The sequence below is a fragment of the Tamandua tetradactyla genome, chromosome 2 (assembly GCF_023851605.1).
Source record: "Tamandua tetradactyla isolate mTamTet1 chromosome 2, mTamTet1.pri, whole genome shotgun sequence".
NCBI classification, from domain to species: domain Eukaryota; kingdom Metazoa; phylum Chordata; class Mammalia; order Pilosa; family Myrmecophagidae; genus Tamandua; species Tamandua tetradactyla.
This window is the reverse complement of record NC_135328.1, coordinates 90,925,498-90,953,101: the sequence shown is the minus strand read 5'-3', so window position 1 is coordinate 90,953,101 and position 27,604 is coordinate 90,925,498. Positions and strand designations below refer to the sequence as shown.

Genomic DNA, 27,604 nt, shown 5'->3' with positions numbered 1-27,604 from the left:
CTGCTGTAGAGAATGTATCCATGTAATTATGAAGTTGATAAATGCATGGGGCCTAATTGTGGGGGGTTTCCAGTTGTCTTGGTTGTTATTCTGTACATCGTGAAGAACCATTTGATACTGAATTTGAGAGTGATCGCATCAGAATCAAGGTTTAGGAAATTTTATTTGTTAATAGGGTTCTAGAGCCTTTGAAAATGGAAGAAGAGGGAGGGGTTAAAGTGATGGTCCCAGTGTGTTTTTCTGAATGTTAGTATCCTGAGACAGAAGTTCTCAAACCTGTTGTTTGTTAGGACAATTTTACCCTTTTTTTTTTTGTTATAATAAAATTTATTTTCAAAGTTTTTTAGTTACAGAAAAATTGAACAGAAAATACAGAGTTCCCAAATTACTGCCCCCCGCTTTCCCCTATTATTAACATCTTGCATTAGTATGTACATTTGATAGAGTTGATGAACTAATATTGATAGATTATTAGTAACCAAAGCTCATAGGTTGGGTTGGAGGAAGGAGAGGTGGAGCACAAGGCATTTTTAGGTCAGAATGCTATATGACACTTTGTAATGGTGGATACATAACATTGCACAATTGTTAAAACCCTTTATACTTCTAATAAACATTGAAATCAACGAACTTTTGTTAATGTAAGTTATATCTATTCTTATTAATTAGAAATTAAAACTGAGAGCACTTAAAAATATTTGTTGTGATTTTTTAAATCAACTTATCCTCCATTAGCATATTTTTATTAAAAATAAGTATATTTTCCAAAACAATTTAGTTAGAGTAGCATTATTTTACTTTTATTTCTTTAAATAAAATGTGTAGTTTAATAGAAGACCACTGGATTCTCATTGCTGCTTCTGCGTTCAATCCGTTGTCATAATCACATTCATATAACCTCTGAAAAACTCTACCTTACACTCTTGACATCATGAGATTGAAAAATGTCTTTACAATTAGGAAAATAGTTTTGTTGTCACTTTCCCTCTGACAGGATCTGGGTTCCCTGAACAACACTTTGAAAGCCTTAAGATATTTAGCACAAGAAGCTTCTCTGGTCTCATTTTACTTGGATAATGCAGAGATTTTGGGGCATGATAAGTAGGGGGAGGTTGGCATCATTATTAGAAAGAGGGAGCTGTGTTACACAGTACTGACTGCCCTTCAGATAACTGTGTCTTTGATATGTACTTCCAAGAACTATGCCTATTAGGAGACTGGTTCTAAAACCGGAAGCCATGGCGTTCCTTGGGGGGAATCATTAGTTCATGTATTTTATTGTAAATCAGAAAGAATTTTACAGATCTTGTATCTCAAAATATACATTTTTAAGAGAAATTTTATTTCCAAGAAATTTTTCTTCAATATTCATTAGCTAGCCTTTTGCTTTTGCTGTTGCTGTCTTTGGGTATAGGAAATTGAAAACATTTTGAAAAAATTTAGCAAATATTAGGAAAAAAATTCACTTGCCTTGTGCTGTATATTTCCCCCTGAAAAGCTGAAGAAAGTACCTTTTTCTTTGCCATCTATGTATTGGATGGGTGGGTGGCAAGCTCCTCTTTCTATTTTCCCTTTTCAGTTTATTTCATCATTCATGAGTGTAAATGTATAAATTTTTAAGATAAAAATTGCTATTTTGCTAATATAAATTTTCAATATGGGAAATACTGGGAATTATATGAGAGAAAATTAAACTCACTCATAATCCTGGCACTCAGAAACAACACTGTCAAAAGGCATATATCCTTCCAATTTTTTCTCTCTATATATGGCTCAATGATTCTCTCATTTTTTAAAAAAACACATGTGGTCATAGTGAATTGTTTGAATTTGTCTATTCGCCCTCACATACTAACACATTGTAATGTTTTCCTTCGATGGAAGATGTTCTTTAACAGGTTGATTTAAAATTTATTTAATTTCTCTTGTTTTTGTATTAGATAAAATCCATGGTTTACATCAGGGTTCGCTGTTTGTGTTGTTTGGTTCTACGGTTTTGATGAATGCATGATGTCATATATCCACTATTAAGAGTATCACAGATCACTGCCCTAAAATGCCCTGTGTTCCACCTATTCATTTCTCCCCCAATCCCTGAAAATAACTGATTTTTTTTAACAGTTGCTATAGTTTTGCCATTTTCAGAATGTGAAATTGTACAGTATATAGCTTTTCCAGGTTGGTTTCTTTCCCTTAGCAGTGTATATTTAAGGGTTTTCTTTTTTTTCTTTCATATCTTGATTGCTCATTTATTTTTATCCTTGTGTAATACTTCACTGTATAGGTGTACTGCAGTTTGTTTATCCATTCACCTGTTGGAGGACATCTTAGTTGGTGGTAGGATGGTTATCATGGGTAAAAGAAAACAGATAAGTCTAACATGAATATAATGCTGGTGGCGAGTGGAGGCAGGGAGAGAGTGACAGTTCCTGATCTTGTGATGGGGTTCTGGAAGTACACCTGTTAGTGCTAGGTGCTGAGCTCCCCACAGCAGGGTGGCCATGTCATTGCTAACCCTAGAGAGTGGTACTTTATCACAGATACTGACTTCCTCATTTACTGTCTTTCCTCTTCGGAAGGTTGTGTGAAGCAGCACAGAATATTTGACCTATTTACTTATATAATCAGTCTAGCTGTGACTTTGAGGAAAGCTCTGCCTTTGCCTCAGAGTCTTCATCTGAAAGGGAAAGACTATAAAGTGAAAGACTGAATTACCTGCTCTGTGAGGGAGAAGTTTTTTTCCAGTTTGAAATGTTTGGATGTATGGTAGGCAACTTTTCTTCAAGAAGGTGGACTGAACCTTTGACAGTGAATTTTTGTGAGTTCCAGATTACTTTTATATTTGAATTTAATCAAATCAAGAGTCCCCTTATAAAACATCTGTTGGCTGGGGCATGGCAATCTTTTCGTACCAAGATTTTAGTCTCAATTGCATTTAGCATCTTGAATTTTTTTCTTGTCACTCAGTGGAGAGGATAAAATAACTTTGTCCACCAGATGGTGCTGTTGGACAACAAGCTATCTAAGGCTGTGGCTTTTCAAACGAGATGAACAGTATTAAACTGTTACTCCTTCTTTCTTTCCGTTTTGTATTTTTTGCATGTTAAGATGGTATTTATTAAGATAGGAGTGTAAAATAGTGTTAAATAGGAATGTAAAGAAGCTAAAGTTTCTTGGGAATTGGCAGAATCTCCTTCTTCATGGTGAGGAGACTGGCCCTCTGGGCATCAGGCATGGTGATCAGCAGTGAGGGGTGAGGATGCCAGGACTATTCTGGGTATGCTGGATGCTTGGTTTACCCAGGACATGGCTTTATGTGATAAAGTGTTAGGGAAACAGAAGTGGGAATTACTGAAGGAGAAAAAGCATGGAACCCAGAAGTGAAAAACTGGAAGTTTAGTTTTTTGACTTTGGACAGTGCAGTGTCTTCTGCCGTCTTGTGATGAGACCATCACCCTCATGCTCCCATAATGGCTGCCTGAGCTCCAGCCCTGTCTCAGTGTCTCATGCGAAGGAAAGCATGGACGTAAAGGCCTCCTGCGGAGTCAGCACCTCAGAGCCTTCTCCTGCATAGCCACCAGTGGCGGCCACTTCCATTTCTTTGGCCAGGACCATGATCATCCTTAGCTGCCAGGAAAGTTGTAAATGCAGTTTTTATCTAGATACATTGCTCCTTCAATCAAATGAGATTCTCTTAGTAAAAAAGGAGAAAATAGAAGCTTGATAAAGTACTTAGGCAAGTAGTAATCTTCTACTAGATTGGTAATTCCATTGTATTACCAATTTTATCTTCAATTGATAATTGAAGATACAATTAATAATAAGTTTATTGAAGATACAATTATTTGAATGATACAATGAAATCACCAATCTAGAAAATTTGGATATATTAATAAAGATTGTATGTATGTTTAATTTTCTAGGTAAAAATAACTTGTCAGGGTCTGAGTATCACACTTTATTGCTTTATTGAGTGTTGAGATAATTTGGCTCAGTTCCCCTTTAGGATTTTCCCCAGGGGTCAAGCGGGATGTGTAAAACAAAGGTAAACAATTTTATTATTTCCATGATTTTTGTTTTGTTTTGTTTTTTCATTTAAAGTATATCTATGAGTAGATCCCTGAGTACTATACTTGGCCAGAGCTAGTATTTTTAAATCATTTTGCCAGGTAGTCCTTAAAGAAAAAGGAGATGAAAACATCACCAAATTCCAGCTTTCTTTTCTAGTTTTTGCTTCTTCAGTTATGTAAAGGTATGTAGTTCACTGTTACTTTTTTGCCTCAGTGTTTGAATTTGCCTTCAGAATATCAGAGAGAGTGTGAGTGAGAGTCTTTTCATCCTGGATCGTGATGCACACTGTCACTATTATGAGCTGTGAGATCTTGGGCAAGTTATGTGACTTGTCTTTGCTGCAGTTCCCTCCCATCTATTAATTGGGATGGTCATAGATGATTGTAGGATAAAATCAGAGGATATAAAGAGATGACAGAGAGAGAACACCTAGTATAAATCCTGCTACATTGTATGTAGTGAATAATATTAGCTGCAGCTTATGGTAATATTAACCCAAATAAAAGAAGAAAAGCTCAGAAGCTGTAATGAGAGATTTAGTAGCTGATTCTGACAAGAGAATTGTGAAGAATTCCGTTGTATAATGTGTTTGTGATATAAATCCAGCCTCTAGCTCAGCAATTTATATTTTGTACCATCTGTCAGAGCCTGTCACAGCTATGAAAGATGTTTGTTTAGGGGATATTGCGGAAGGAAGTGTCCTTGTTCTTTGCAGGAAATATACCATCATCTTCTTGTCAGTAAAATTGTGCCTTATGAGGTGTCAGGATTGACTGTGTGTGTTATCAGGAGAGATTCAGGTCATCTTGTTTTTGTGATTTTTTCCCCTTTATTATCTTTTCTGATGGCACATATGCTACATATTTAGGTTTTTTTATAATTGTTTTTTTTAATTAATTAAAAATTTAAAAAAAATAGAACAAACGCAAATGTTCTTAACATATCATTCCATTCTACATATATAATCAGTAATTCACAATATCATCACATAGTTCCATATTCATCACCATGATCATTTCTTAGAACAGTTGCATCAATTCAGAAAAAGAAATAAAAAGCCAACGGAAAAAAATTCATACATATCATACCCCTTCCCCCTCCCTTTCGTTAACACTAGCATTTCAGTCTAAATTTATTTTATTTGTTCCCCCGATTATTTATTTTTATTCCATATGTTTTACTCGCCTATTGATAAGGTAGATAAAAGGAGCACCAGACACAAGGTTTTCACAATTGCACAGTCACATTGTGAAAACTGTATCATTATTCAATCATCTTCAAGAAACATGGCTACAGAACACAGCTCTACATTTTCAGGCAGTTCCACCAGCTTCTCCACTGCATCTTTTTTTTTCGTATTTTATTTTATTTTATTAAATGCCAAAAAACACCAAATGCAAACATTCCTATTTTGATCATTCCATTCTACATATATAATCAGTAATTCACGATATCATCACATAGTTGCATATTTATCATCATGATCATTTCTTAGAACATTTGCATCTATTCAGAAAAAGAAATAAAATGAAAACAGAAAAAAAATTTATACATACCATACCCCTTACCTCTTCCTTTTATTGATAACTAGCATTTCAGACTAAATTTATTTATTTTTCAGAATAAATTTATTTTAACGTTTGTTACCCCTATTATTTATTTTTATTCCATATGTTCTACTTGTTTGTTGACAAGGTAGATAAAAGGAGCATCAGAAACAAGGTTTTCACAATCACACAGCCACATTGTGAAAGCTATATCATTATATAATCATCATCAAGAAACATGGCTACTGGAACACAGCTCTACATTTTCAGGCAGTTCCCTCCAGCCTCTCCATTACATCTTGAATAACAAGGTGATATCTACTTAATGCGTAAGAATAACCTCCAGGATAACCTCTCGACTCTGTTTGGAATCTCTGAGCCATTAACACTTTGTCTCATTTCACTCTTCCCCCTTTTGGTCGAGAAGGTTTCTTTTCTCAATCCCTTGATGCTGGGTCTCAGCTCATTCTGGGATTTCTGTCCCACGTTGCCAGGAAGATCCACACCCCTGAGAGTCATGTCCCACGTAGACAGGGGAAGGGTGGTGAGTTTGCTTGCTGTGTTGGCTGAAGAGAGAGGCCACATCTGAGCAACAAAAGAGGTTCTCTTGGGGGTGACTCTTAGGCCTAATTTTAAGTAGGCTTGACCTATCCCTTGTGGGGTTAAGTTTCATATGAACAAACCCCAAGACATAGCTTTGGTTGTCCACACTGCTTGTGAGAATATCAAGAATTCAACTTGGGGAAGCTGAGTTTTCCCCCGTTCTCACTATTCCCTGAAGCGGACTTTGCAAATACTTTTCCACTCTCTGATCATATCACTCTGGGATTCATCAGGGCATCACCTGGACAAATAACAAAATCTCATGTACTACCCAAAGTTCCATGTACTTAAGGTATTCAACCAACTATCTACATACGTTATATTAGGAGATGCGCTAGTCAAAATATGAATTTGTACCAAATAAACATTTTTTGCTTTAGTCTCACCCATAAGTTGAAATTTAAAAATATTAATTACCATCTATTTTCAGCACACTGCAGTAACGACATTCTTTTGTTCTTCCTCTTGCAAAAACATTTTTTAAATTTGTACATTTAGTCACTATCATTATCCACTCTAGGCATTCCTAGATTACACCATCTCAATCTTTATCGTCTATCTTTCTTTGTGATTTCATTTATGCCCCAGCCCTCCTCCCTCTATCATTCTCACATGGAGCTTCATTCAGCGTTTTAACATAATTGTATTACAGTTAGGTAATATTGTGCTGTCCATTTCTGAGTTTTTATATTCAGTCCTATTGCACAATCTGTATCCCTTCAGCTCCGATTACCCAATATCTTATCCTATTTCTGTCTCCTGATGGTCTCTGTTATCAATGAAATATTCCAAGTTATTCACTAATGTCAGTTCATATCAGTGAGACCAAACAGTATTTGTCCTTTTGTTTCTGGCTAATCACACTCAGCATAATGTCCTTAAGGTCCATTTATGATGTTACATACTTCATACCTTTATTCTGTCTTACAGCTGCATAATATTCCATCTTATGTATATGCCACAGTTTGTTTAGCCACTTGTCTGTTGATGGACATTTTGGCTGTTACCATCTCTTTGCAATTGTAAATAATGCTGCTATAAACATTGGTGTGTAAATGTCCATTTGTGTCCCTGCCCTCATGTCCTCTGAGTAGATACCTAATAATAGTATTGTTGGGTCATATGGTAATTCTATATTTAGCTTCCCGAGGACCTGCCAAACTGCCTTCCATGGCGGTTGTACCATTTGACATTTCCACCAACAGTGGATAAGTGTTCCTCTTTCTCCACATCCTCTCCAGCACTTCTCATTTTCTGTTTTATTGCTAATGGCCATTCTGGTGGGTGTGAGATGATATCTCATTGTGGTTTTGATTTGCATTTCCCTAATAGCCAGGGAAGTTGAGCATCTTTTCTTGTGCCTTTTGGCCATTTGTATTTCCTCTTCTGAGAAGTGTCTGTTTAAGTCTTTTTACCCATTTTGTAATTGGGTTGTCTGTTTTCTTGTTGTTGAGTTGAACAATATCTTTATATATTCTGGGTACTAGATGTATATCGTTTCCAAATATTGTCTCCTATTGTATAGGCTGTCTTCTTACTTTCTTGACGAAGTTCTTTGATGCACAAAAGTGTTCCATTTTGAGGAGTTCTCATTTCTTTCTTTTTTTCAATACTCGTACTTTGGGTGTAAAGTCTAGGAAATTGCCTCCTATTATAAGATTTATAAGATATTTCCCTACATTTTCTTCCAACAGTTTTATGGTCTTAGGTCTAATGATCCATTTTGAGTTAATTTTTGTATAGGGTGTGAGATATGGATCCTCTTTCATTCTTTTGCAATATGTATACCCAGTTCTCTAGGCACCATTTATTGAGCAGACTGTTCTGTCCCAGGTGGGTTGGCTTGATTGTCTTATCAAAGATCAGTTGTCCATAGATGAGAGGGTCTATATCTGAACACTCTATTCGATTCCATTGGTCAGTGTATCTATCTTTACGCCAGTACCTTTCTGTTTAGACCAATGTAGCTTCATAATGCACCATAAAGTCAGGTAGCGTGGGACTTCCAACTTCATTTTTTTTTTTTTCTCACGATACTTTTAGCTATTTGGGGCACCCTGTACTTCTAGATAAATTTAGTTATTGCTTTTGCTATTTCTGAAAAGTATGTTCTTGGGATTTTAATTGGTATGGCATTGATTCTGTAATCAATTTAGGTAACTTGACATCTTAACTATATTTAGTCTTCCACTCCATGAACATGGTATGCCCTTCCATTTATTTAGGTCATCTATGATTTCTGTTAACAATTTCTTGTAGTTTTCTTTGTACAGGTCTTTTTTTCTCTTTAGTTAAATTTATTCCTAAGTATTTTATTCTTTTGCTTGTAATTGTAAACGGAATTTTTTTCTTGATTTCCTCCTCAGATTGTTCATTACTAGTGTATAGAAACACTACAGATTTTTGAGTGTTGATCTTGTAACCTGCCACTTTACTATACTCATTTATTAGCTCTAGTAGTTTTGCTGTGGATTTTCGACATATAGTATCATATGATCTAAATAGTGAGAATTTTACTTCTTCCTTTCCAGTTTTGATGCCTTGTATTTCTTTTTCTTGTTTATTTGCTCTGGCTAGAACTTCCAAAACAGTGTTGGATAGCGGTCGTGATGGTGGATCATATCTTCTGTAAACAGTGAGAATTTTACTTCTTCCTTTCCAGTTTTGATGCCTTATATTTCTTTTTCTTGTCTAATTTATCTGGCTAGAACTCCCAACAGTGTTGAATAACAATAGAGATAGTGAACCTCCTGTCTTGTTCCTGATCTTAGGGAGAAAGTATTCAGTTTTTCCCCATTGAGGATGATATTAACTGTGGATTTTTCATATATTCCCTTTATCATGTTGAGGAAGTTTCCTTCTATTCCTATCCTTAGAAGTGTTTTCAACAGGAAAGGATGTTGAATTTGGTCAAATGCCTTTTCTACATCCATTGAGATGACCATGTGGTTTTTCTGTTTTGATTTGTTGATATGGTGTATTATGTTAATTGATTTTCTTATGACTAACCATCCTTGCATACCTGGGATGAATCTACTTGGTCATGGTATAATTCTTTTAATGTGCTGTTGGATTTGATTTGGTAGAATTTTGTTGAGGATCTTTGCATCTATATTCATTAGACAGATTGGTCTGTAGTTTTCTTTTTTTGTAATATCTTTGCCTGGTTTTGGTATGAGGGTGATGTTGGCTTCATAGAATGAATTAGGTAGCTTTCCCTCCACTTTGATTATTTTGAAGAGTTTGAGGCGAGTTGGTACTAATTCTTTCTGGAATGTTTGATAGAATTCACATGTGAAGCCGTCTGGTCCTGAACTTTTCTTTTTAGGAAGCTTTTGAATGACTAGTTCAGTTTCTTTACTTGTGATTGGTTTGTTGAGGTCATCTATTTCTTCTTGAGTCAAACTTGGTTGTTCATGTCTTTCTAGGAACCCATTCATTTCATCTAAATTGTTGTATTTATTAGCGTAAAGTTGTTCATAGTATCCTGTTATTACCTCCTTTATTTCTGTGAGGTCAGTGGTTATGTCTCCTCTTCCATTTCTGATCTTATTTATTTGCATCCTCTCTCTTCTTCTTTTTGTCAATCTTGATAAGGGCCCATCAATCTTATTGATTTTCTCATAGAACCAACTTCTGGTCTTATTGATTTTCTCTATTGTTTTCATGTTTTCAATTTCATTTATTTCTGCTCTAATCTTTGTTATTTCTTTCCTTTTGCTTGCTTTGGGGTTAGTTTGCTGTTCTTTCTCCAGTTCTTCCAAGTGGACAGTTAATTCCTGAATTTTTGCCTTTTCTTCTTTTCTGATATAGGCATTTAGGGTAATAAATTTCCCTCTTAGCACTGCCTTTGCTGCATCCCATAAGTTTTGATATGTTGTGTTTTCATTTTCATTCACCTAGAGGTATTTACTAATTTCTCTTGCAATTTCTTCTTTGACCCACTTGTTGTTTAAGAGTGCGTTGTTGAGCCTCCACATAATTGTGAATTTTCTGGCACTCCGCCTATTATTGATTTCCAACTTCATTCCTTTATGATCCGAGAAAGTGTTGTGTATGATTTCAATCTTTTTAAATTTGTTAAGACTTGCTTTGTGACCCAGCATATGGTCTATCTTTGAGAATGATCCATGAGCACTTGAGAAAAAGGTGTATCCTGCTGTTGTGGGATGTAATGTCCTATAAATGTCTATTAAGTCTAGCTCATTTATAGTAATATTCAGATTCTCTATTTCTTTATTGATCCTCTGTCTAGATGTTCTGTCCATTGATGAGAGTGGTGAATTGAAGTCTCCAACTGTTATGGTATATGTGTCTATTTCCCTTTTCAGTGTTTGCAGTGTATTCCTCACGTATTTTGGGGCATTCTGGTTCGGTGCATAAATATTTATGATTGTTATGTCTTCTTGTTTAATTGTTCCTTTTATTAGTAGGTAGTGTCCTTCTTTGTCTCTTTTAACTGTTTTACATTTGAAGTCTAATTTGTTGGATATTAGTATAGCCACTCCTGCTCTTTTCTGGTTGTTATTTGCATGAAATATCTTTTCCCAACCTTTCACTTTCAACCTATGTTTATCTTTGGGTCTAAGATGTGTTTCCTGTAGACAGCATATGGAAGGATCCTGTTTTTTAATCCATTCTGCCAGTCTATGTCTTTTGATTGGGGAATTCAGTCCATTAACATTTAGTGTTATTACTGTTTGGATAATATTTTCCTCTACCATTTTGCCTTTTGTATTATATATATCATATCTGACTTTCCTTCTTTCTACACTCTTCTCCATACCTCTCTCTTCTGTCTTTTCGCATCTGACTCTAGTGCTCCCTTTAGTATTTCTTGCAGAGCTGGTCTCTTGGTCACAAATTCTCTCAGTGACTTTTTGTCTGAGAATGTTTTAATTTCTCCCTCATTTTTGAAGGACAATTTTGCTGGATATAGTAGTCTTGGTTGGCAGTTTTTCTCTTTTAGTAATTTAAATATATCATCCCACTGTCTTCTAGCTTCCATGGTTTCAGCTGAGAAATCTACACATAGTCTTATTGGGTTTCCCTTGTATGTGATGGATTGTTTTTCTCTTGCTGCTTTCAAGATCCTCTCTTTCTCTTTGACCTCTGACATTCTTATTATTAAATGTCTTGGAGAACGCCTATTTGTGTCTAATCTCTTTGGGGTGCGCTGCACTTCTTGAATCTGTAATTTTAGGTCTTTCATAAGAGTTGGGAAATTTTCAGTGATAATTTCCTCCATTAGTTTTTCTCCTCTTTTTCCCTTCTCTTCTCCTTCTGGGACACCCACAACACGTATATTCATGCGCTTCATATTATCTTTCAATTCCCTGAGTCCCTGCTCATATTTTTCCATTTTTTTCCCTATAGTTTCTGTTTCTTGTTGGATTTCAGATGTTCCATCCTCCAGTTCAGAAATCCTATGTTCTGTCTCTCGAAATCTACCATTGTAGGTTTCCATTGTTTTTTCTATCTCTTCTGCTGTGTCTTTCATTCCCATAAGTTCTGTGATTTGTTTTTTCAGACTTTCAGTTTCTCCTTTTTGTTCTTTCCTTGCCTTCTTTATATCCTCCCTCAATTCATTGATTTGGTTTTTGATGAGGTTTTCCATGTCTGTTCGTATATTCTGAATTAATTGTTTTAGCTCCTGTATGTCATTTGAATTATTGGTTTGTTCCTTTGACTGGGCCATATCTTCAGTTTTCCTAGTGTGATTTGTTATTTTTTGCTGGCGTCTAGGCATTTAATTACCTTAATTAGTTTATTCTGGAGATTGCTTTCACTTCTTTTATCTAGAATTTTCTTGCTGGATGAGTTTGTTGTCTATCTGTTCTTTGACTTTCCGTTCAGCTTTATCTGGACCTTTAGCTTAAGTTTTGTTTAACAGAGGATAATTTTTCAGTTCTTGTTTTCTTGTTTCTTGCCCTGTTTGTGTGGTGCCTTCCCCCCCGCCACACACATAAGAGGGTCTACTTATATGTTATAGACCCCAGCCAGATTTTCCCAGACCAAACTGGCCTCCTATCAGGAGGAAAGAGTCATCTGCGTCTGTTTTCCCTGAGGGTGAGACCTAGCAGGTTGAAAGGCTTTCCTGTGAAGTCTCTGGACTCTGTTTTTCTTATCCTGCCCTGTGTGTGGCGCTTGTCTGACTGCAGGTCCCACCAGCATAAGATGATGCGGTACCTTTAACTTTGGCAGACTCTTCCTGCTGGGCGTGGTGGAGACAGAGGAGAGGTTGTAGGCTGGTTTTAATGGCTTCAAATTACCAAGCCCTGGTGTCTGAATTCCTTGATGGAGGGATTCCACCTGGGCGGGGCTTCACTTCTCCCCTGGGAAAGGCACAGTCTCCAGATAAGCTCCCAAAAGAGCTCACTTCTGCCTATGCCTGGGGCAGTTGCAGCCTGAAAGGTCCTGCCGCTGTATCCAGAGGCAGTCAAGCCTTTGTAGATACACAGCTATAAAAACCTCTGTTTCCTTCTTTTTTTTCCCCCTTTTTCTGTCAGTCCTGCCCCCCTTGTCGCCGGGTCAAAAATGAGCAACCTCCGCTTTGATCAGGTTCATCTAAGCTGGGGGCCTATTTTTAGTAGTCAGAATTTGTTAATTAGTTCCACAGTTGGCGTTTGATTGTACCCAGTCCCTGCTGCTGGTAAAGTCCTTTCCTTTCCCCTCTGGAAAGTTGCCTGTGGGGGAGGGGTGCTGGCTGCCGCAGTTTTGGGAACTCACAGTTCTGGGGGGTGCTCCCAGCTGGTCCAGACTGGGGTACTCTGTGTGTCTGGTCACTATTGTAGCTCCGGGAGCTGTTCTGTACTGTTTCTGGTTATTTAGTAGTTGTTCTGGAGGTCAAACTAAATGTTCACGTTATTAAGCCGCCATCTTGACCCTATTTATTTATTTTTAATGCGCATGTTTCACTAATCTGTCCATGAGGTAGACAAAAGAAGCATCAGACACAAGGTTTTCACCATCTCACAGTCACATTGTGGAAGCTTTATCATAATACAATCATCTTTCAGAAACATGGCCACTGGATTACAGCTCTACATTTTTAGGTGGTTCCCTCCAGCCTTTCTGTATGCCTTAAGTAACAAAGTGATATCTATTTAATGCTTAAGAATAATCTCCGGGATAACTTCTTGACTCTGTTTGGAATCTCTCAGCCATTGACACTTCATTTTGTCTCATTTCTCTCTTCCCCCTTTCAGTGGATAAATTTTTCTCAATCCTTTGATGCTGAGTCTCAGCTCGTTCTAGGATTTCTGTCCCACGTTGCCAGGAAGGTCCACACCCCTGGGAGTCATGTCCCACGTAGACAGGGGGAGGGCAATGAGTTTGCTTGTGGTGATGTATTTGTTTGTTGTGTCGGGTGTGGATGTATTTTTAAATAATATATTCAGTTTGGTTAGTTTTCTTTCCCTGTTTTTTTTTTTTTTTTTTTTTTAATGCTGTATATCGGGGTTACATTTCATTGTTTTTCCGTGTAAGTATCCTGTTATTACAACATAATTTGTTGAATTTTTTTTTTTTTTTTTTTTGGGAAGTGCATGGACTGGGAATCTAACCCAGGTTTCCCGCATGGCAGGTGAGCATTCTACCACTGAACCACCTGTGTGCCCCACTGTGTGAATTTGTTACTTTATTGCCATTTATGTTTTCTATTTTGTGAAATGTCTTCTGTCTGTTGGATTGTTTGACTTTTTCTTATTTGTAGTTCTTTTAGCATTCTATATATCAGAATTATGTCAGTTGTTGAAATATTTACTCCAGTTATGCCTTGTACTTTTCGTGTTTTTGTTTTTTGTGCATGCAATATTTTTTAATGAACATAGATTTTAATTTTAATGTGATGAAATTTATCAGTCTCATCTGTTGTTGCCTTGTTTTTTGTATTTTCATTTTCTCATGGAACTCTCATTAGAGAAACCATAGCCCCACTTATTCTGTCCTCAGTATTGCTTAACTTAGTTTTCACATTTTGCAACTCATATCTTTACGTACTGCATTGTGTTACTTTCCTAAATTTTATCTTCTATTTACTATTTTTGCTTTTAATTCTTTTATTGAGTTTTTTAGTTTAATGATTATGTAGTTCATTCTAGAAATTAGTCTCTTCAATTTAACTGGTCATTTCAAATAGTTTATTTCTTGCTTGTTTTTGTGATGTTATTCATTGTTTTACTAAACATTTCATGTTCTTTAGTCGCTCTGATAGTTCTAATATCTTCCATCCTTGTGTGCAAAAAGTTCCTAAATGTTTTGTTGTTTGGGTAGCCTTCTCCAATGTTGGCTTGCCTACTTAAGTGCATGTAAATATTTGATTGAATGCTTTGGTTTTTTCTGAATTTGTGGAAATCTTGCAGATCTAAACGGAGGATGCTTTGCTGTCAAGAACTTTGGACATTGTTCTGCCTTGAAGTAGGGATGACATTAACCTCAAACTCTCAGTGGACCTGAGTCAAAAGCAGGAGCCCCAAGCTTTCTGTGAACTTTTGAATGTGAGACTTCCCCGTTTTTCTGCCATCCTTTTCATCTTCATATTTACTGTTTTTTAGATGAACAGTCTGTCTTTCTGTATGGCAGTATTGTTACAGATTTGTTTTTTCATTTTTCAAAACTAACTCGGTATTGCTTGTTGTCAGGAATTCCAGAAAGAAAAGAAAGCATTGCTATAAAATTATAGGTATTTTGTATGTACAAAATACAAAAAGAAAATTAGGTCTCTTTTAAAAGGGTTTAGATAGTGCAAGATATTTTCATAGAAAAGAAGAAGCCATACATTGTAATGAACTTTAAAGCAAAAGAAATTCCTTGGGGATCTTATTTCATTCTCTTTGTATAAACATCCTAAGAAAATCCTGTCTGTTTTTTCTTTACTAAAATTTTATTAATTTTTTATTAGACAAGTGTGGGTTTACCAAAGTATCATGCATAAAATACATGTTTCCATATACCACCTTATTATTAACACTTGCATTGGTGTGCTATATTTGTTACAATTAATAAGAGCATTTTAGTAATTGTAGTATTAAGTGTAGTCTGTGGTTTAATTTAGGATTCATTATTTGTGTTGTATAATTCCATGGAGTTTTAAAAACATTTTTTATTCTAGCAATATATATATACAACCTGAAATTTCTCCGTTTAACCATATTCAAAATTTAATTCAGTGCTGTTAATTTCATTCAAAATGTAGTGCTACCATCACTGCCATCCATTACCAAAACTTTTTCATTGTCCCAAACGAAAGTGTCAATATTTTAAGCCTCAACTCCCTATTTCATACCCACTCTATCCCCTGCTTACCAACATTCTTCATTCTGACACCCTGAGTTTGCTTTTCTAGTTATTTCATATCAGTGAGATCATACAATATTTGACCTTTTGTATTTAGATTATTTCACTTAGCATAATGTCTTCAAAATTTGTGTCTAGCTTCTTTCACTTAACGTGTTCTCTTCAAGGATGTCACAGGTATCAAAACGTCATTCCTTTTTATGGCTGTATAATACTTCATTATGTATATGTACCACGTTTTATTTATTTATTCATTTGTTGATGGATTTGGGTTGCCTACATCTTTTGACTGTTGTGAATAATGCCACTATGAACATTGGAGTGTGAAGTATCTGTAAAAGCCTCTACTTTCTATATATATACTATTATTATTTATTATTAATATATTATTATTATTTTAATCTAAAACTGGGTTTCCCAGGTCGCATGGTAATTATATACTTACTTTCTGAGGAAATGCCAAACTATCTTCCATAGCAGGTATACCATTTTACATGCTGACCTTTAGTATGTGATTGTCCCTATTTTTCCACATCCTCTCTCAAGATTGTAATTTTTTCTTTTTTAAATGATAGCCATTCTAGTGGAAGAAAAATGGTATCCTGTGGTTTGGATTTCCATTTCCCATTGGATAATGACATTTTGTATATTTTCATGAACTTTCTAGCCATTTGTATATCTTCCTTGGAGAAATGTATGTTCTCTTGCCTATTTAAAAAACATTTTCATTGGGATATCTTCATGCATATATGGTCTATGCAGAGTATAGAATCAGTGGCTCACAATATCATCACATAGGTGTGTATTCATCACCATGAACATTTTTAGAACTGTTTCTATCAGTTCAGAAAAAAACCTATACATCTCCTACCCCTTACCCCTCCTTCTCGTTTATCACTAGCATTACAATTTATCCAATTTTTTTAACCCCTTGTTATTATTATTTGTCCTTATATTTTGTATTCGTCTGTCCATACCCTGATCAAGGGAGCATCCGCCGCTAGGTTTTCACAATCACCACATTGTGAAATAGTTATACAGTTGCCTTCAAGAGTCAAGGTTTCTGGAATACTGTTCAGCAGTTTTAAGTACTTCCTTCTAACCGTTCCAATACACCATAAACTAAAATGGGATATCTATTTAATGCATAAGAATAACCTCCAGGATAACCTCTTGACTCAGTTTGAAATCTCTCAGTCATGGAAACTTTATTTTGTCTCAACTCTTTCTTCCCTCTTTTGGACAAGAAGGCTTTCTCAGTACTGCGATGTTTGGTCCCGGCTCATCCCTGTGGGTCCTGTCCCATGTTACCAGACAGATTTACATGCCTGGAAATCATATCCCACATAGAGGGAAGGGCAGTGGTTTCACCTGCCAAGTTGGATTAGAGAGAGAGGCCACATCTGAGCAACGAAAGAGTAGGTTCTATGAGGGTGACTCTGAGGCATGATTATAAGTAGGCTTATCTTCTTTGGAGAAATAAGTTTCATTAGGGTGAACCCAAGACCAAGGGCTCAGCCTATGAAGTTCGCTGTCCCCACTGCTTACGAGAATAACAGGAATTCCCCAATGGGAAGATGAATATTTCTTCCTTTCTCCCCAGTCCCCCAGTGGGACTTTGCAAATACTTCTTTATTCTATGGCCAAATTACTCTGGGGTGTATGGGGCATGACACTAATCTGTACAAACCAACAAGATCTCACATCATACTCAAGATTCCATGTAATTATGGTGTTCAAATAAACTGACTATACAGTTAAATTAGATAATGTGCTACTTGAAATATAAGTTTTCCACCAAATAAACATTTCTTCCTTTGGTCTCACACAGAAGTTGAAGTTTTAAAATATAGACCATATTATCCTTTACCCTGTGTTCTGATTTACCTTAGTCCTGTCCAGATTGTCTTCATTTATATCTCTACATAAAGTCTGATCACTTTCCAACTTTTTAAACAGTTCCTGTATGGAGTATTGTTCACTTTCATAGCTTCAGAGCTCTAAATCTAAGTCTCAGATGTCACATAAATTCCCAACGTTTCAGGAAATGATCAGATTATACACAAATAGCTCAGTAACTCATACTTTAGGAATAACAATTACAAGTCTGGAATAGGTGTAATTGTTATAAGAGCTTACAATCTAGGAACCTTTATAGTAGGCCCCAAACTAATAACCCATGCTCTCGGCTTAAATTCTCTGAGTTTGTATATTATAGTTAGTCCATATGACTGAAGCCTTGAGGACAGTGTGTTGAATGAAATGTCAGAATCAAAAAAGTCAAATATTATCTTTTGCTTATTTTTGAATTGGGTTGTTTGACTTTTTATTGTTGTGTTGACGGATTTCTTTATAAATTCTGGCTATTAAATGTTGTCAGATATATGGTTTCCAAATAATTTCTCCCATTTTGTAGGTTGTCATTTTACTTTTGTGATAAAGTCTTTTAAGAAGCAAAATTTTACATTGTAATGAGGTCCCTTTTACCCATTTTTTTCTTTTGTTGTTTGTGCCTTGCGTGTGAAATCTGAGAAACAATTGCTTATGACCAGGTCCTGAAGATGCTTCCATATGCTTTCTTCTAAGAGTTTGGATAGTTCTGGCTTTTATGTTTAGGTCTCTGATCCTTTTTTTTTTTTTAAATTGATGTATATCATCTATTCATATCCCATGTAATCATCTGAAGTGTACAATCAATTGTTCACAATATTGTCCTGTAGCTGTGCATTTATCATTACCGTCAACTTTTTTTTTCCTTTTTTGTGAAAAATAAATCACAGCAATTTCAGAGTTTGGTATGGGTTCCAGGTCCACAATTTTAGGTTTTTACTCCTGGTTGCTCTTAAGATACTGGAGACCAAGAAATATCAGTATAATGATTCAGCAGTTATACTTGTTTGTTAATCCCTACCTTCTCTGTATAACTCCACCTTTCCTTTGATCTTTCTTCCACTCTTTTGGGGTATTTGGCCTATGCCTATTCTAACTTTCTCATGTTAGAAGGGGCTGTGGATAATATGGAATAGGGGGATGGAACTAGTTGATGTTCTGGAGAGGCTGGCCCCTCTGCATTTCAGGACTTACCTGGTCCAGGGACCCATCTGTAGGTTGTAGGTTTCTGGATAGTTACCCTGTTACATGGGACCTTTGTAGAATCTTATCTAATGCCCTAGGTGTTCTTTACCATTGGCAGGAATGGTTTTGGTTAGGGTTTGCAAGTCATGATAGGTAGGAATGTCTAATTGAAACTTGTGTAAGACTGATCTCAAGAGTAGCTTCTTGACTCTGAACTCTCTCAACCACTGATGCCTTATTTGTTATACATCTGTTCCCCTGTTTGGTCAGGATGGCATTTGTGATTCCACGCTGCCAGGGCCAGACTCATCCCTGTGAGTCATCTTTCATGTCACCAGGGAGACTTTCACCCCTAGATATCATGTCCCATATAGACAGTAGGGCAATGGTTTCACTTGCAGAGTTGGGTTTAGAGAGAGAAAGGCCACATCTGAACAACAAAAGAGGTCCTCTGGAAGTAACTTGTAAGCATAGTTATAGGTAGATTAAGCTTCTCTACTACCTACATAAGCTTCATAAGAGCAAGTCTCAAGATCAAGGGCCTTGCCTACTGATTTGGGTGTCCCTGCTGTCAGGGAGTTCCCAGCTGTTAAAATGTATTAGTTCCATATTATTTCTTGCATTCCTCAAGGTACTTTGCCAGTACTTTTTGATTAACTGCTTTTTATATTCTGGAATTTACCCAGGTATTACATTAAGCTATACAGGATTAAAGGCTCTCATTCTTATTCTGAGCTCCATGTGTTAGGATTGTTTCAATGATCTATCTAGACAGGTTGAACTAGATTATGTGCTACAGAAAATTTAGGGTCTGATCAAAGTAAACCTTTCTTCCTTTGGTCTCAATGAGTACATGTGGTTCCCTTACCCCTATATTCTGAATTACCTTAATCCCGATCTGATTGGCTTTGTTCTTATCTCTGAATAACCAGGTTATGCACATATAAAATAGCCTCTCAAAGTCCAGAAATAACAATTACTACTCCAGACTAAATGTGAGTGCTATAAGAGCTTACGATCTAGGCCCCTGTTTTCTTACAAATATTTTCTAAATGAGACCATTCAATATTTGCTCTTTTCTTTCTGTCTTAATTTTCTCACCAAATGTCCCTCAGGTTCATTCACATGTTGCATGCCTCACAACTTTGTTCCTTTTTGTAGCAGCACAATATTCGATCATACATATGTATACAACATTGTTTGCCAGTCTACTTCCAGTCAGTGTGTCCTTCAGTCATCTCCGTTTATTAGGCATCATATATAGTGTCCAAAGTCAACAGCCCATCACCACTCTTATAATTTCATTGTTCCCAAGAGAAAGATAACCAATGAACACATCCTCACCAATAGAAAATCTAAACTTCCCCTCAACTTTTGTCCCTCCCACCTCCATTATTTACCCCTGGTATTGCTGTGATAGTGTTGATGTTTTCCTGTGAAACGTAGCTCATAGAATGCAATAGCAGTTTTTTTTTATTATACCTTGAAGTTAACACACTCTTCGTACAAGATTCATACTGTTGCAGTAGTTCTTGCAAGAACTTACTTATATTTTAGTGTTAAATCTGTGGGACACATGGGTCTGTACAACCCCTTTCAATCATATTCACCTTCAATATGGTAATATCACTAGACCTGCTAGTGAATGCCTTCACTTCTATCTATTCCCTTACATTTAAGTTCAACCTCATTAGCTAACCAGTTCACCCATCTCTAGCTTCTGTGTATCTCTAGGGCCCCTATATTCTATATTATAAGCCTTTAATTTTACCTTTACCATGTTCATAAAAGTGGAATCATACTGTTCTAGTTTGCTAGCTGCTGGAATGCAATACACCAGAGATGGATTGGCTTTCAATAAAAGGGGATTATTTAGTTAACATATAGTTCTTCAGAGGAAAGGCAGCTAACTTTCAACTGAGGTTCTTTCTTACGTGGGAAGGTACAGGGTGATCTCTGCTGGCCTTCTCTCCAGGCCTCTAGGTTCCAGCATCTTTCCCCAGGGTGATTCCTTTCTTCATCTTCAAAGGCCTGGGCTGAGAAGAGTGCTGAGATGAGGTATGCTGCTTGTGCTGTGCCACATTGAGCTCTCTCATTTAAGCACCAGTCATTTAAATCAAACATCATTCACTGCAGCAGGCATGCCTCCTAGCCGAGTGCAGATATAATCAGCAACAGATGAGGTACACATGCCATTATCCCATGTCCACAGCAATAGAACTAGGCACCTTCACTTGGCCCAGTTGACACCTGAACCTAACTACCATACATACAGTAACTATCCTTTTGCGTGTGGCTTATTTCATTTGTATTATGTTTTCAAGGCTCATCCATCTTACCATGTGCTTCAGGACATCATTTCCTCTTACTGCTGCCTCTGATTCTTTTTTGGGCGGTGTGTGTGTGTGTGTGTGTGTGTGTGTGTGCATTAACCATGAATTGAACCTGGGTCTCCTGTATGGAAGGCGAGCATTCTACCACTGATAGAATGTGCACCTCTGATCCATTTTTATTTATTTATTTATTTATTGATTGATTGATTGGCATGGGCAGGCACCAGGAATCGAACCTGCATCTCTGGCACTATGATCCCTTTTGAGTTGATTTTTGTAGATAGTATGAGGTACTGGTCCAGCTTCATTCTTTTGCAAATGGAGATCAGTTTTCCCAGCACCATTTTGAAGAGATTGTTTTTTCCCTATGTGAGTGGTCTTTGCTCACTTATCAAAAATCAGTTGGCTGTAAATATGAGGGTTGATTGCTGAACTCTAAATTCAAATTCTTTTGGTCTATATGTCTATCCTTGTGCCAGTACCATGTTATTTTCATTACTGTGATTTTATAATAAAAGTTATTTTGTTTGTTTGTTTCTTTTTGCGTGGGCAGGCACTGGGAATTGAACCTTGGTCTGTGGCATGGCAGGCAAGAATTGTACCACTGAGTCACCATCACACTGTCCTATAATAAGTTTTAAGATTGATAAGTATGAATCCTCCAACTTCATTCTTCTTTTTCAAGATTGCTTTGGCTATTTGGTTCTCCTTGCTCTTTCTTATAAATTTGATGATTGGCTTTTCCAGTTCTGCTAAGAAAGTTGTTGGAATTTTGATTGGGATTATTTTAAATCTGTAAATTGTTCTGGATAGACTTGACATCTTAACAATATTTATTCTTCCAATCCATGAACATGGAATATCCTTCCATTAATTTAAGTCTTCTTTGATCACTTTTAATAATCTTTTGTTGTTTTCTATATGCAAGTCCTTTACATCCTTGGTTAGATTTATTCCTAGATAATTTAATTTTTTTTTAGTTGCTATTGTAAATGGATTTTTTTTTCTCAAATTCTTAAATTCTTTTCATTTTTAAAATGTGGACCAGAGATTTCATTTTGGTCATTAGAAGATTCACTTTTCTTTTTATTGTGGTGAGAAGACTGCACATTACAATTTGAAATAGATTGGGTTTTTGAATCTTTAAAGAAGTAACCAAATTTTATTTTCCTTCTTCATATATATTACCTTTGAAACTTCAAGGGCTTCAAACAGCCATATAAACTAATGACAGGAATTTACATTAGTAAATTACTAGCAAACTAGTGGAGATTGAGTGTTAGGTCTTTTTGTTTGGATTGTAGTACCCACCAGGTAATGGCTGAGTTGTGAAAAAGTATATAGAAGGGAATGATAGGAGCCAAATGAAGAAAAGCATAATTTTATTTTCTTTAAAGTGATATGTTAATGAGAAATATCGAGTCATAATGATGAATTATAAAAATGGGAAATAGAATCAGTATTTATGAAGGATTTAGTTATAAAGAATTATGATTTACTAGGCAGATAATACATTTACTTCTGAAAAACTGCTGTTATAATTTTCAGACATATAGGTATGTTAAGTTACTCATCATCTCACTTCTATCTGAAAAATTAAGGAGTATTGCTTCCATCTTTGTAGTGTGGAATTATTTCAGTGCATTTGAGATCCTTGCCTTAATAAAATAATTACTAAGTACCTACGGAAATTCAAGACTCAGTACTAATTTTGTGATAGAGGTGGAATATAAGGAAAATGTTACTCTTCTTTTTGTGAAAGCTTATTTACTAATTTCGTTTTCACCTATTTTCATACACATTTTCTCATTTCATCTTTTCAACAATCCAATGAGAGATGTAAGTTATGGTAGTGGATGTAAGAAGTGTCCCAATTTCTATTATTGCTAGAGTTTGAGAAAGGCATTTAAATGAATGCGCCTGAGAAAACAGAGTACAGCATTTAAGTAAAATTCAGCAATGACATTTTTGTGGTGGAAGAAATATTGTAATCTGGTTCATCTATGTACTCTTTTCTTTAAAAAAATAACATTAAAATTAGAGAACATGTAGCTTTCCTGAAGAATCATGCAGAAAATACAGAGTTCTCATATACCACCTCCCCATCCCTTATGCTATCTCCAAAGCTGTCCTGTTAACACTTTGCATTCATTTTGGTACCTTTGTTACAGTTGTTGAAAGTGTACTATTATAATTGTGTTGTTAGTTATAGTCCATAATTTACGTTAGGGAGCACAGTGTGTTTTGTTTCTTTTCTTTCTTTCTTTTTTATTAGGCCAGTAGTAGGTTTACAGAAGAATCATACATAAAATATGGAGTTCTTATATAACACCCTATTGTTAATATCTTGTGTTAGTGTGGTACATTTGTTAAAAATTCAGTAAAGAATGTTTGTATAATTATACTGTTAACTATAGTGCATCATTTACAATAGGGTTCACTGTTTGTGTTGTATAGAGACCTATGTTTTTAAAGAAAGTTTTATTCTAGTAACATATGCAACCTAAGATTTCCCCTTTTAAACATTCATAGATAAATAATTCAGTGCTGTTCATTACATTCACAATTTCATGCTACCATCACCACTATTCATTACCAAAATTTTATTATCCACCCAAGTAGAATCTCTGTACAATTTAAATATTAACTCCTCATTCTCTACCCTACTCCATCCATTGGAAATCTGTATTCTGTGACCTCACTGATATGAAATTATTAGAGATAATTATATATATTTTTGATGACCGTATTGAGCCCTGGATAGACTTAGAAACTTGAGAATCTTTAACAAGTTCTTTCAGTGTTTTCTCCGATGTCTTAGAGAATCTAGATAGTGAGGTTTTTTTTTTTAATAATTTGATTTTCTAGTGGAGTTCGGAGTTTTTTTTTCGTTAGTTTGGGTCTGCTTAGAGCTGGATGTATAGCACTGTAGTTTAGGAAGGAGATTTTGAACTCAGAACTTTGTTTGGAAATTGATCACTTGGGGATAATATTGATGGTGTGAAGCATCATAGCAAGAGAATGGGGAGAAAAGAAGCTCATTGGTGGACTGTTGAAGCTGTCCAGAATGGGTATATGGAGTGATGGCATTGAAAGTGAGGTAAACCTTAACTAAGAGAGTGGCAGATTAATGGTTGAGAACTCATTTGGGGAATAGGAGTACATGGAGTTTTACTCTTCTACTGTTTGGAAGGAAAATATGATCAGTAATAATTGTAAGTTGAATTTATCAGTTGTTTTGTATGGCTAACCAGCCTTCTGTGTAAAGTGATGAGAAAAGAGCCCACAAAAACATGTATAGCAGAGTGAAGAAAGTTCTTGACTGTTTGAATGTGAAGTAGATTGAGTCTTCAGGTGCAAGGTCATACAGGACTTTTTGTGCATCTTCACTGAACTGTTGATATTGTAATGATTCCCTGTAATTTACAGGCAAATGATTTTAGTTTTTCTATTTTGTGGACAAAGCAGAATGCCTTGATCAGGTTTGCCTTGGTGTGAAACAAAGATTTATTGTCTATGGATTTTTGCAACTGGTTAGATTACATAGCTTCCTGTAGCTTCCTTGTCACTCTTATACAGGCTCTGGCTCCTGACTCGCAAGGCTATTTTATTTCAGTCCCTTGTATTAGATCCCACTTAATCTGGAGTGGTTTATTCAGATTTATACTTACTCAAGTCTTGCCATTGGTATTGTCTCACTTCTTCCTGTGCTCTTTGGAACCTAATACCGACAACCCTGTTTGAGGTGGGGTGGTTTCTGGACCCTCTGGGCATAGCACTCAAAGAAGCTGTGGGTCTGAAACCTTCCCTACATTAAAAAAATTTTTTTTGAATTTCTTTTATGCTGTATGGTGGGGTCATATTTCATTATTTTTCCATGTGAGTATCCTGTTATTGTACCACCATTTGTTGAATTTTTGTTTATTTGTTTTTGCTTGTTTGTAATTTTGGGAAGAGCATGGACTCAGAATCACCTACGTTTTCAAAGAATAGTTATTAAGGCAATTTTTCAGAATATTTTCATGTATGTTTTACTATCTTATCCTTACAACTATCCTCTGAGATAGACAAGCCTGGATTAGCATCCCACTTCTGCTGCAAGATGATATGTTTGTGTGTGTATGTGTGTGTGTGTGTGTGTGTGTGTGTGTATATATATATATATATATATTTAATTTAAATTTTTCATTTTTGATCTTAAAATCCTTGTTTATCATAAATTTGAACCCTGCTCCTTGCAGTAGGATGGATGATCAGTAGGATTTCTGGTGCTGGGACTGGACACCAGGGTCGCTAAATTTCATGGATTCACAGTAATGGGGGTCTGCTACTTGCAGGGTCTGGTCATACTGTATGAGGATGTTGTTGATCTCCTTCTTGGAAGCCTCATCCATGTATTTCTGATAATAGAACACTAGGGCTTTGGAAATGGACTGGCAGATTGTGTAGATCTGGGCCATATGACCACCACCCTTCACATGGACACATTTGTCTATACCAGTGAACCATTCTTTGCTCAGAAGCAGAACAAGTTTCAGGAGCTTGTACTGCAGTTGTGCATGGCTCGATCATCTCCAGGGGCCCCTCATTCACTTGATGAGGCCGTTGCCCTGTTTGCCATGGCTGCAGGTGTCTTCTTGCATCCGAATACCTGCACTGATGGCAATAGGCCCTTGGACCGCATGGTTGCTGCCTTAGACTTGAGTTCTTCACCACATGGCGCCATAACTGGGAAAGAAGATTTTATTTTTTATAGTAGCTCTTATAGGAGACTGGACCTTTCTTTATAAAGGTTCTTTCAAGGTGGCTGCAATAGTGTGTCATGGCCCAGCTGACCACAGCACTGCCATGGACAGAAAATTAAGCAATTATCAGATTCCATAATTGGTGAGAGGTAGAGTGCTGCTTTTCTGATACTGCAATGCTGTTGCTTGAGGTTGAAATTCTTCATTTCATTTTGCTGCTTGATGGGTGAGGGAAGAAAGAACATGTGTGTTAACGTGGTTTGTAGTTTACTTATTGTTTATCTTTGTTTTAAAAGAGCCTCTTTCTGGTCTTTGATAGAGATGCTATAATTTCTCTTTTGAAAGAATAAAGCCCATTCTTGGTTTATCAGTTTTAATGATTTATCATTTAAAATTACTAAATATTTAGTAATTTTATAGTTAGATAAAATCTTCCTTGTTTACTTCTTAGTTTTGATTTTTTTAGTTTGTTTTCATTTGGAAGTACCTTTTTTGGGCTGTTTTAATTTTTAAAAATTTCACTATCTCTGCTTGTTTTTAGGTGACACAATCAAATTACATGTGTGTATTGTAGGTTCTGAAATGTCATCTCTGATCTGAACCAGAATTATTTTATATTTGGGCATGAGGCATTCACAGAACTATCTACTTTAACACTTCCTCTAATATGTTGTCCCACACATTTGGGCTTGAGGCATTCACGGATCTGTCTACTGTAACACTTTCTCTAATGTATTGTCCCACACAGTAGATTATTGGATATTAATGTATTACATGAATGAGGGAAATAGGGGTTAAGCAAAGATAAACAGGCTTATTTACAACAGGGCCTCTCAGATACTTTGAGGTACCCTATCTCTACTATAACTCTCTAACATGGAGACAAAGAGGCCACAGTTATTTGACAACAGCATACTGTGGTTTTGTCAGACTAATGTTCCATCAGAAATGTTATGGGAAAAATTGATTTATATGATTTTTGCATTTTTATTTGTTTGTGAGGTAGCAATGGCTCATTATCTTATGAAACTGAAATTTTTTTACTCAAGTACTTTATGTGCTGAACAAATTTTAAAATGAAAATGGATGCTCCTTAGCATTGAAAAGAATTCTGTGATTTATTTCTATTATTTTGATAATTTACTATTGAAAAGATGTTTAGCCATCTGTGAGCCTGAAAATTTCCATCCTGCACATATACAATCAGGTTGTTGACTTAATATTAGCTAAAATCTGTGCCTGGAGAATCTCATTGTTTATCTATAATCTTCTGTAGAAGTGTAGGACATATATAACTCTTTTAAGAACTCTAGTAGCTTCGACTTACCTAATATTTTCTTACAAAAACTATTCTTATGGGCGGTGGGATGGTGGCTCAGTGGCAGAATTCTCACCTGCTATGCCGGAGACCTGGGTTTGATTGCTGGTGCCTGCCCATGTAAAAAAAAGCAAAAACAAACTGTTCTTCTACTCCTTCAGAATGTTATTCAGTTTCAATGTTTCTATAGGTGTTCCTCTTTGGTAACTGTTAGGTTCATTGTTTTTCCTTGGCTTGTGGCAAGTCATTCTCTATGTAGGAGCAGATGCTCAGCAGTCCTTACCTGGCATTGCACAACTCCACGTTCTTTCCTCTCTTTCCTCTGATAGGAAGATTGTGACACTTTGTGTTTTTTTTTTTTTGCATGGGCAGACTCTGGGAATCGAACCTGGAATTGAACCCAGGTCTCCGGCATGGCAGGCGAAAATTCTGCCACTGAGCCACTGTTGTACCACCCAGTATTTGTGTGTGTGTGTGTGTGTGTGTTTAAAATATGGGACGCTTCATGAATTTGCATGTCATCCTTGTGCAGGGGCTGTGCTAATCTTCTCTGTATCGTTCCAGTTTTAGTATATGTGCTGTCGAAGCCAGTACTTTTTCTTTTTTAATGCAACT

At 36.2% G+C, this 27,604-nt stretch overlaps 1 protein-coding gene, 1 non-coding gene and 1 pseudogene across 8 annotated transcripts in view; 1 reads left to right on the top strand and 2 right to left on the bottom strand.

The window, feature by feature from the left end:
- The window catches only part of KDM4C (lysine demethylase 4C), a 596,944-nt gene that overhangs the window by 141,578 nt on the left and 427,762 nt on the right, over positions 1–27,604 (top strand). The gene's annotated exons all lie outside the window — the stretch shown is intronic.
- On the bottom strand, positions 25,180–25,610 carry LOC143673553 (small ribosomal subunit protein uS9 pseudogene; annotated as a pseudogene).
- LOC143675178 (U6 spliceosomal RNA) lies at positions 27,477–27,583 on the bottom strand. The gene has a single exon (XR_013171422.1). It is a non-coding gene; the product is annotated as a U6 spliceosomal RNA (small nuclear RNA).